The sequence below is a fragment of the Pseudorasbora parva genome, chromosome 15 (assembly GCF_024679245.1).
Source record: "Pseudorasbora parva isolate DD20220531a chromosome 15, ASM2467924v1, whole genome shotgun sequence".
Classification (NCBI taxonomy): Eukaryota; Metazoa; Chordata; class Actinopteri; order Cypriniformes; family Gobionidae; genus Pseudorasbora; species Pseudorasbora parva.
Genome location: NC_090186.1, coordinates 37,333,081 through 37,345,388, shown reverse-complemented (window position 1 = coordinate 37,345,388; position 12,308 = coordinate 37,333,081). Strand labels below are relative to the sequence as shown.

The following is a 12,308-nucleotide window of genomic DNA, read 5'->3' as shown; positions in this document are numbered from 1 at the left end:
AATCAATCGCGGGTGGATGAGCAATAAATCATTGTGTTTGTTTGTTAAAAATGTACTTGAATCATTATTCCGATTGCCGCTTTCAAAACAAACCCTCCCTCATGCGAACTGAACTGACAGGGGCATAGATATGACAAGAGCTGAAGCTCATTAAATATGCAAATCTTTTCCAACATGGGCGTTTACTTCCAAGTCTCCAGACGCCCATCAAAACCTAGCGTTTTGGAGAGAGCCTCAAAAACAGTGTAGAAAATAGCCTATTAGTTATGGTGTTTTTGAATGTAAAAACCACACAAACATCATTAGTTGACCTCAGACAACAGTATAAAAAAAGCCAGTTCATGGCACCTTTAATGGATCACATTATCCAGTTCACAATACTCAACGGCTGTTTCTGAAAGCTTTAAAGGGTTAGTTCACCCAAAAATTAAAATTATTTAATTAATTACTTACTCTAATGTTGTCCGACACCCATAAGACCTCCGTTCATCTTCGGAACACAAAAAATATATTTTTGTTGAAATCCGGTGGCTCAGAAAGGCCTCCATTGACACTAATGTCATTTCCTCTCTAAAGACCCATAAAGGCACTAAAGACGTTGTTAAAAACTTCATCTCACTATAGTGGTTCAATTATTTTATGAAGCGATGAGAATATTTTTTGCACTGAAAAAACAACTTAATAACGACTTATATAGTGATGGGCCGATTTCAAAACAAAGTTTCGAACCGTTATAAATTAGTGTATCGGTTCATGATTCGGACCGCCAAAGTCACGTGATTTCAGCAGTTTTCCGGTTTGACACGCGATCTGAATCATGATTAATAACTGGAAACATCATGGCCATATTTCAGGATGACAATGTCAGATATGACAATCAGGCTTAAACTGTGCATGAAGAATAATTGTCACACATGAATACTGTCCAGACCTTAAATTCATTAAACGTCTATGGTATGTGCTGAAGAAGACTTTACAGAGTGCTGGCCTCAATAATACAGGATATTAACCAAACATTGCTGCACCTCTTAATGCAAAAAAACATCACAACATGTATTTCCATTAAGAGGTGCATCAAATTTTAGTCAAGATCTTGTATTATTGACATATATTACACATTCTAGTCCCCAAGCTGAACTTTTAATTCAAACTACAGTTACATAAGCATAGACCAATATTAGTCACACTGTCATTCGAATGCATGTTCCGTGCAAATGTGCCTTGAATGGATAACCTCTAATAGACCTTCTTAATCCCGCTAAACACCATAAGATAAGACCACCCTTCTGACTTTCTGAAAAGTGTCCACAGGCTGACATGCTGCCGCTCTCACCAGAGACAGCGCGATGTGTTTACTTCTCCTATCAGGAATGTCTTCTCCTCTTTATGAGGCTGTCGCTTCACTTTATTTAAAGAGCTGCCTCTCCTTTCTGTCACCCGTGGCTTGTGATTTTTCATTGTGATAGCACAAAATTAACTTTTGCGTGATGAGCAGCGTGGTGTAACGTACCTAAATGCAGAGCCAGTTTATTTGCAGGGATGGGCAGACGTGAATAGCAATGAAAGCAAACCTGGAGGCTTGTGCTCGCTTTAAGTTGCAGAGCTGTGTTGAAATATGAATCAAAGAATTGAAAGAGGACAGGTGCAAACACTTTATGAGGCTGGCGCTGAAGCAGATCTGGTATGCTTTGATATGATACAAAATGATCAAAGTTAACATGGCTTTCCCTATCTTGCGATTTACTCGACTTCATTTGCATTCCTTTGATTCTGAAATGGTCTGTTTGTTTGTGAAGTAGTCTATTCATGAGAAACTGCCTCAATACAGACATAGCTCTGCCTCCTGTTCACAGCGGCCCGATTGCAAAACCATAAAATGGGATTTGAAGTAAGTCGGGTTTAATTATTGACCATGTGTATGCTATAAGATGACATAACAGCAGCTGACTATATTGGAATAGCTCATATTCAGTCAATAACTAGGCAACTAGGTCCCATGATATTATAAGTGATTCAGCTGAATTACTTTCTTATTCTGTTTAATACTAGAATGAAATGTTACCAAATAAATACTAATCCAAACCTAGAGAGTTATTAAATATTGAAAAGTTCAGTCAACTATATCATACTGCCATGGCTGGAATAGTAATGAGAAGAACTTATCCTTGGGACAGAGGGCTTGAAATTAAAAAATAATATCTTATTTATCATCATGAATAAATATGACAAGGTGAATATAAAGGTCCCCAAGGTGCTCAGACTTGGATTTATTAAAAATAATGAAGTGTTCCATTATAAATGGACGTGAATAACCCCAAATCACATAGACAAAGAAATATTTTGTTATTTTTTATGAAATTGTTTTTGGCAATAGAAGACCACTTGTTTGGATGACAGTGGCAATGACATTTTAAAGACTTTGATGTACTAAAAACAGAATATGTTGTCACATATTGTTCACATCAGCGAAAACGACTAAAAACGCTGTATTCTGCAATCAGGCCAGTAGTTGGCGATGCCACTTTGTAAAGAAACACTACACGCCTCTAGACTGAACACGTATGTCCTGGTTCTATTCTTCGCAGCCCGGAGAGAAGGACTGTAGGTATGGTTGTCACCGCCAAGTCTCGGCAAAAGTGTCTACAAAATTAGCCCAACCATAAAACTATGATTTTCTCCATCGAGTGGCCAAATTCTCCACTGTATTGGTGCGTTTGGGGGTGTTGGAGCGCCGAAATCAGAGCCTGACAAGCCAGACCCACATCAAGATGTTTGGTCTGGAAACTCACCATAGACAGGGCTCAATCCGAGGGGCGGGATAAACGGTTGTCTTTCAAACTCCTCTGCACACAAAAGGATAGTGCTACAACCAACCAGAGCAACTAAGGTGAAGCGGAGCTAGTTGACGGATTAAACTTTTGCCGTATCCGGTCGGCAAAACTCAGAACACATCTTCCCTTTTTAGGAAAGATCTTCAGTGCCGTTCTTTGTTCTTTTCTCAGAGAAAAACTTAACTCCAAGTCTTGGTCATGGTCAAAGCTCATTCGAAAGACTGCAGTTCGCCAGCTTCTGTGTTTACTAGTAGCACAAAACTCTGCTGTCATTATGTTAAGCCCCACCCACCAACTGTATGCATGATGTGATTGGCCTAACCAGAGTTTGGTTTTTCCAGCTCAGAAGTATATTGAGAGTTGCTAGACTACACTCGCGGCAGATTAGATTTGCGGCCGCTAGTGTGTGTCTAGATTTCTAGGCTACCGAAATTGTTCTTATAGGGGAAAATCAACCAGTGGAAATAATGGTTACCTGTGGCAACAACTTAAAAGAAGCTAACTATATCTAACTATATGCTTCAGTGATTACATCTAATGATTCCTTAGCCTATATCACATCAAACCATACAAATTATTATTATTGTTTTACCTTGTTCTCAGCTTGTTAACAACATCAGCATTGCGTGACTGTATTTAGTGTGTATTTGCGTTACCTGCAGATTTACATTTCCGTACAATCTTTTACTTTTGGCTGCGTATGAATCTCCAGTTGTCACTGAGGACTGTCGTTTGGACCTTTCTGGATTACAATCCGCCATGAAAGTTATACGTTTAATTATTCCAGCTGCTGAGAAAAGGCTATAAATGTTCTGCCACCTGCAGCATCCTCACATGTGATAGCCTACTTGCCGGACTCAAAGACATGCTAAAATTTCCCACAGAAATCCACCATTATAACAGATTATTACAAGTTTACCGAACTTATAAGGTAAGACGATAGTTTTGAACACTGGCTGGTTATGTACTTGCTGAAAAATAATTTTAACCAAAAGAAAAGGTATGGACTGCAGCTTTAAGACCGAAATCTGTGTTAAAAAAAAAGGTAAAACAATAAAATCTAAGTCATCTGAAAAATAGCAAAAATAAACATTTTTCAGACAGGATTAATGTGACCTTCATATAACAAGTAGAAAAATAATACATGCTGGTTTTAATCTAAATCAACCCAGAGCACATAAAAGTGCCCATAGCTGAACAAACACATATAACAAATAGCCAAATAGCAAATGGAAACACATGTCCTCTTCGTGCTTCTCGAAAGAGAACATCTCATGTCATGAGTCATGTGCCATCACAGTCTAACATTGCATGTGGAGTGACAGCCATTTGTCAGACGGCATTTAATACAAGAACCAGACGTGAAAACAGACTGTTATTTACATCCTACACTCTGGGTTTGCCATTTATTCTGACTATTACTGTTCATGTTTTACAGAGGAGACATTTCAAATTAAACGTGGATGTGCTTGTGGTCACCCACTCCCGGATCTCAAAGCAGTGAAAAGAGAGTAGCAAATTATTGTGCTAAAACATGTTACACATTCACAGCAGAGGGATGAAATGCTGAAGATTCAAACTGTCATTTAAAATGACACCATTCAACATAAATAAATGAACTTAGTCACTTATGCACAATGCTTAGTGCCAGCACTGACATTTGTTTTCAGAATAATTTAAGACATTGCAACACATGCTATACCGTTTAAACTCATCTATATTCGTACTGTTCATCATTGCTCAAGGCAGTTACAGCCCTATTTGGACAGAATTGTTTTACATGGGCACATGATGTAACTTCAGCTTTTACAGGTGAAATGTAAAACGTTCCCTGACTATATCGATCACTATTATTATGACGCACAAAAGACCATTAAACAGGGTACACAACATTTGAAATGCCCTTCACATCCTGATAGAAAATCTATAATATAAATAAAACATTACATTCTATGAAAGTCTCAAGACCAAAAAATGTTTGTCCAATCAGGATCAGATCTGGAGAATTTGGAGGCCAAGTCAACACCTCAAACTCGTTGTTGTGCTCCTCAAACCATTCCTGAAAATTTTTTTGCTTTGCAACAGGGCACATTATCCTGCGGAAAGAGGCCACCGCCACCAGGGAATACCGTTTCCACGAAAGAGTGTACATGGTCTGCAACAATGCTTAGGTAGGGGTACCTGTCAAAGTAACATCCCATGTGGATGGCAGGACCCAAGGTTTCCCAGCATTGCCCAAAGCATCACACTGACTCGGCCGGCTCGCCTTCTTCCCATAGTGCCTCTGGTGCCATGTGTTCCCATGTAAGCGACACACACGCACACACGTCATGTAAAATAAATCATGTTCTATTATTTTAAAAAAAAAAAGTTCACTTGCTGCCTAATATCTCTCACCCACTAACAGGTGTTTAAAGTCAGTCAGTATTTTAACCCTTATTGTTTTTTTAGCAACACTGAAGAACATTTCAGATGTATAACATGACAAAAAATGTAATTAATGAATATTATTTATAGTATTCACAATCAGTTATATTAGCCAATTGTGAAGTTAAAAGTGCATGAATCAGACTGTGCATGAAAATGTGTATGATTGTTACATGTCAGACATGGAGATGAGTTATTTTAAGCACATAGAAATGCATATTCAATGTAGCATATGTTCTCCACTGATGCATATGTCGACTTAAGTTTAAGGAATGTAGATTAAGTAGCATGATGTAATTTGAACATCTATTTTAAACATGAACAGCGTGTTTCTCTACCTTGTAAGGATAATGTAATTCCGTCAATCAGCGTATACATGCCCAACCTTTGTGTGACTCAGAGAAAGCAGAGCATGAAGACCATTTCTTCAGTAAATTGTCTTGACAGTAATAAATAAGAGTTCTTTTGGCAAAATAACTGGTGTTCGCTTCCACGATTCAACAACAACAAGGGTAAAAGCTTAATTTCAATACAACCATTTGTGATGCAACATCAAAATAACATTGACACAATTAAAACGCTACAAAGTGTCTAAAAAAGGTGTAGCTTTAAGGTTCAGTTTTTTCCCCCCCTGTGCAGAACCAGAAAGCAAAGTCATTTTTATGGCTTGTATTCTCAGCAGGGTTCACAGACAAAAAGCAAATGTACTGACAGCGAGGCCAATCCGTCTGACAGCCCCTTAAGACCCATCATCATGTTCTTTCATACACTGTCATATGAAAATCGTCGTTCTGTGTGACCAGTCCATCTGACACACCGCCACAGCTCAGAGCCAGTCCACCCTGAGCAGGCATAAAAATAGAGGAGACTGTTTCAGTCTAATCCTTTTAATAGAGCTCTGTAAACTGCGAAAGACTTACAAAAATACTCGCAACCAAATGCCTTAAAAATGAGATTTGAGCTAAAGCTCTCTTATCTCCTGTCATGGAGAGGTGGATAGCGGCATGGTCTCTGACATGGCTGCCATGTATTTTACGGTGAATGTCAGTCTCGGCGCGAAATCTCTTTCACATGTCTGATGTGCAGAGGAGGCACTGCCTGTGCTTGTGTAGCGGTGAAGATAACAAACTGTCTGCGCTTTCATCTCACATCACACTCATTTAGACGGTATGACCATAACAAATAATGCAATATATCAGTGGTCAATATTTATCACACCAATAACTGACAAATGTAGGCTAACTATTGATATTGATGTTAAAATACACCTGATAGTTTAAGGCACTCAATTTGCGCTTGCAGATTGTTTTTTCAATTTACATAACCAGTTTGTGAGCTATCTTCGCAAGTGGTTGCAATTCTGGATTTTTATAACTTGTTAACTGTCAGGACAGTTAGTGTGGGACTTTTTCATTGTCTTTTTTCTCATATATTTTTCTTCATATATCGTATTTGAGTAATAATCATAAATAAGGTATCATTTGGAGACATACACACTCAAAAATCATTCTGTGACTGAAAACTGTTGTTTTCTTTTCATTAAAAAGGTGCTTTAAAGCCTTTTAATGGGCTCGGATATTATCATCAACTTTGGAAACAACTTGGCTTTGATTTACTAGCCATTTTAGAGTGCCAATTATTTAGTTTTGCTAAAACTAAATAATTTATTTAAAGCCACACTATTTAAATTTTCTGTCCGCTAGAGGTCGCCTATTCAAAACAAAGACGCAGTTTGATGACACCAAGTTTGAGCGCAGAATCTTGGGACATGTGGTCTTCACCTCACAGCCGGTGGAAAAGAATCGGGATAGGACTGGCAATCACGGAAATCATGTTTATGGATGCGATTATTAACGTTACTGTATTATGAAGCAGAGCAGGACAGAGTGTTGAGGGAGCTGAGCAAAGCCGCTGGAGCGATTGTTACACTGTATTTTTTTTTTTAATCACATCTGATCAACTGATCACATCAAACATTTTCAGTTGGCCAAATTGAATTTCTGTGAATTGATGCAAATTTCACTGAAATTCAATTTGGCCAACTGAAAAATTTAGATGTGATCAGTCACTAATGTTCAATTGGAGACAAGATTTGTTTTACAGTGTACACCAGCACTACTTTTCCTGGTATGGAGTATGAGGTACACTGTAAAAAATTTCCTGTAGAAATTACAGTAACTTACTGGCAGCTGGTTGCCAGTAACTTACTGTAAACTAACTTACAGTAAAAATATAATATAATATAAAATATAATAATTTGTTTTACAGTAATATATATTTTTTACTGTGAAACTTACAGTAATTTTATTAATTTACTGTAAATCATTTCCCACTTTTCCTTTACTGTAAAACTGTACAAATTGCCAATTACTATATTTCAACAGGTCCTCATAAATAACAATAAAAAGAAGCAATGACAACTGCTTAATTTTTTTTTAAATTTTGTTTTTAATCATTCAGTTGTAAAACTTTGTTTTCTGAAAGCCTGCAGCAACTTTTAAACATAACATTTTTAAGACTATTCATTAACAGATTCAGTCATAAAAACTTACAAATTCAAAAGAAGCACTGTACAGTAAAAAAAAGAAAGTAAAAAAAGTATTATTATCTACAAATAATAATAAACCAGAACAAGAAGACAAAGATTAATAATTTACATTTACATTTATGCATTTGGCAGACGCTTTTATCCAAAGCGACTTACATTGTATTCAAGGTACACATTTTACATTTTTGTCAAGTCTTGCTTTCCCTGGGAATCGAACCCATGACCTTGGTGTTGCTAGCGCCATGCTCAACTCATTGAGCTACAGGAAAGACAGAAGAAATAATAACAGAAGAAGAAAAAAACAGGAAACAACATTTAAGAAAAAAGTTTTTGCTTAGTTATGGAAGCTTGTTTCCGCCACAGAGTGAAAAATAAAAAAAGGTAATTGCAAAAAATACAAAAGATACCAATCACATCGTGTATAGAGTCGGTGGGCGGGCTTAACATAATGATGGCCGAGTTGCGCTTGCGTGCCACTAGTAAACACAGAAACTGGCGAACGGCGGTCTTTTGAATCAGCTTTGACCGCGACTCTGGAAGACTTGGAGTTAAGCTTTTCTCTGAGAAAAGAACAAAGAACGGCACTGAAGTCATTCTGAAGAAGGGAAGATGTGTTCGGAGTTTTGCTGACCAGATACGACGAAAGTTTAATATATCAACTAGCTCCACTTCACGTTGCTCTGGTTGGTTGTAGCGCTATCCTATCGCGTGCAGAGGGAGTTTGAAAGACAACCGTTTATCCGCCCCTCGGATTGAGCCGTCAATGGTGAGTTCCCAGACCAAACATCTTGATTAGGGTCTGGCTTGTCAGGCTACTATCTTTCCACTTCTTTCACTGACCTGGAACTTTGAGGAGCACTTGCTGTGGTCGGGGTTAATCCTCACAGTGGACCTTTACATAAAAGAAAGAATTTGTAAGATCATTTGATGTGTAAAAACATTTTAAACATTGGTGTCATTTACTCACACTTATGTTGTTTCAAACCCATTAGACTGGTTCATGTTCAGAATAAAAATAAATGAATCTCTCTCTCTCTTTATTTTTGTCTATCCAGTCAACCAAAGTTTTTTAGCATCAAGTGCATAAAGACAATGTTAAAGTAATCCATATGATTTGAATCCATATGCACTTTTTGAAACGGGATATTTTGGTTAAGTGGACATTCAGTGGATGGACAAAAATTATGAGATTAAAAACATCTTAATTTGTTAAAGTTTGGAACAACATGAGGGTGAGTTAATAACAGAAGTTTCATTTTTGGATGAACTATTAATTTAACTCTATTAAGATAAGAAACACAGACTGAAACACTGAGATTGCAGAATAAGTTATGGATGTGTTCATGGATTGAAGGTGAATGTTTGTTTTCATTTTTTGAGTTCCTACATTGCATTGATTCACATTCATATACCATGAGTCTTCGCCACAAACGTGATTCATTCACATAGTGAGTGTAACCGGCCTTTAGAGCTCCTTGATAATTATTCAAACAGCTTATAACAGCACAAAAGAAGCCTTAAACTTATTAAAGATGTAAAAGTTTGTTCATATACATTTTATATAATAAAAAATGAATGCAATTACTACTGTTGTCAAAAGTACCAACTGAGGTACCAAGACGGTACTGAAATTCAAAAAATTTGATAATATTTGCATTTCTGAACGGATTCTTAAACACCTCTGATTCACCATAGTGTTCACATGCTCGTAGTATATCTGTGATTGGAGTGAATGCTAGTATAGTCACATTTTTTTAATTTCAATACCAACTTGATTTTGTAGTTGGTACTTTTGACAACACTAGTAAGTACACAAATCTACAAAATGCATAACATTGTTCTACTGGTTTTTGAATATTCTATACATCATAGATATTGTGACTTTAAAAGGGATCGCCCACCCAAATATAAAAGTTTTCATCACTTCAAAATATTATTTGTAAACATCTTCAAAATATCTTCTTTTGTGTTTCACTGAAGTAGTAAGTGATGACAGAACTTTCATTTTCATTTGGATTGCATTTGGTTGGACTATCCCTTTGATGTTTAATATTATAGCATACTGCAAGATGTACTTACCTCTGAAAACTCCAAAGTATTGGTTGCTTCCACTTGGTACTCGATGTTTCAATTGCCAGCATCAATGCATTTTTCTGTGTAGAACTGAATCCCCTAAAATAATAATAATAAATTGATAAACGTAGTGTTTAACTTCTGAAAAACATTTCACATTTTATTTTGGTGTCAGTGACAGTATGTAGATGGAGCTTTTGTTATTAGTTTAAAAGGATAGTTTACCCAAAACTGACAATCATAATTTACTTAGGCCTACCTTTGTTATTCAAAAATGATTATCATCATGACATTTAGTTATCCTTGTTATTCAAAACTTATTAAAGGAGATGTTAAGCAGAATATTAAACATGGATGAATAATGAACATGCTACGAATAAAGCAACATGTTTGCTTTTAAAAAACTAGAACTACATGATTCTGGATAAATTGACAATCAACTTTTTTTGTTACAAATAGAGTTCACATTTCTCCCATGGTTATGCAGTTATAACAATTATAAACAACAATTATAAATAATATGAAATTTACTAGAGGTGCTGACAAAATATATTATTGCTGCTATCCATTTAAATGTTTAATTAATTTTAATTATTATTAATAGTTAATACATACATCAGTATATTAATCTCTTTTAATGAAAATGATAAATTATAACTACTATAAATACTTTTTAGAGCCAGAAATCTGACACATATATATATATATGAGCATCTCGAATGTACAATCTTAGATATGAAGAGGGGGAGAAAAAAAGATCAGATACGAAAAGCTCTGGCTTCGTGTGGACAAAGACTGGCCCATTTGGTCGACACTGTACAGTGTACAGCCTTCAACGCTGAATCTAGAAATCAGATCGTGCTGTGTACATGTGTGACTGAAGTGCGGAGAGGCTTTGGCACGTGCACGGGGATTCAGGAACGAACTCCACACGCAAACCTGAAGTTCGCCATGTTTTTGTGCCCTTTGGCACAATTAATAAAGGCAAATAAGACGCCACAGTGCTTGCATACGAACATTGCGTGTTTTATTCTAACAATAAATGCATGCTGAACATTTATATGGGGTACGTAATAGGTTATCGGCAGACGATTGTGTAACATAGCGGGGGTAAATGACTGACTTTAAACTAACGTTAAACCCACAAAAGCTCGTTTTTTCACGTGAACACTCACCTGCTCATATAATGTGGTCGTCAAACCTAAGACAGAGACCAGCTTATGTCCATATTTTGATGGTGAAACGTCCATAAAAAGGAAATAAAAAAAAGAAATATTAATATTTGGAGTGAGTGGCGCCACTAATCTCTCTGAGCTCTCACAGTCTCTCCACACAGTAACGTTATGTATGTGAGGTGGCGTTGTTGTTTTCTTCTTTTTTTGTTAAACTACAAATATAAAATATACAAAGAATAAGTAAGAATATTTGCACAAACCTTTGCAGCTGACATGTTCTTCTTTTTTCTTCCTTCTCCAAGCGGAAATAAAAGCCTTTCTGTGATTGGTCAGGTTTCGCGCTCATTTTTCTCTCGCCAAGCAAGCCGTTCTGTGATTGGTTAGGTTTCGCGCTCATTTTTTTATACTGTATTTTGATTTACAGTAAATTAAAAATACTGTATTTTAGTGGTGCCAATGGGAAATTTCCCACAATGCAACTTTAAAATACAGTAACATACTGTATAACTGTCTTACAGTAAAATACAGTTCATTTTACAGTTAATTACTGTGAAATTTACAGAAATTGCTAACAGTGTAACGCTTCTCTGTTTATCATATTAGATACATTTGAGTGTGTTTAAAATGATGTTATGACGTTACTCTGTACATTCGCTCAGCCGCTGCTGTGACACTTGTTCACACTGCTAAGAGTAAAGTGTTTGATTAATGTTGTGGGATTTGCAATGTTTCTGAAACGTAAAAAAAATAATTTTCTTGTTGTGATTAATTTATTTAATAGGCTCTGATAATGTTAATACAACATTTTCATAACATTATTTTTGCTCTAACAATATAACATTATTCTTTAAACCTACACTGTGTGATATTTTCCCCCATCTAGTGGTAAAAAGGTATATGACCATCAAGTGAATAATAGTTTCTGTTCCTCTCAATTTCGATTTCGTTTCAACTCCTACGGTGGCCGATTTAGTCATGGCTTTCAGTTTGACCTCTTCGGTGAGTGTTCCTTCTCAAGTGATGAGGTTACTTTTGAAAACTATTATAATTTGCACTTTTGCAGTTATTTAATTTGCCAAATTATCTATGATCAAATTAATCTATGTAAAATGAATAATAGCTTTACGTTTTCGTTATTTTAAACCAGTTCATTGCTAACATCAGCTATCAGGTTCCCAGACGAATACAAGCTAATCTTAGTAAAGTAACTTTTATCAGTGCTATCGTTATTCTGTATATTGTACAACACCACTA

General features: G+C 36.2%; 1 long non-coding RNA gene across 1 annotated transcript; it reads right to left on the bottom strand.

Annotated features, from left to right (window-relative positions):
* Positions 1-8,648: 8,648 nt before the first annotated feature.
* Positions 8,649-11,087, bottom strand: LOC137042001 (uncharacterized). The gene is made up of 3 exons (XR_010898200.1): positions 11,055-11,087; positions 9,886-9,978; positions 8,649-8,698 (listed from the first exon to the last, which is right to left on the bottom strand). It is a non-coding gene; the product is annotated as an uncharacterized lncRNA (long non-coding RNA).
* Positions 11,088-12,308: the final 1,221 nt, after the last annotated feature.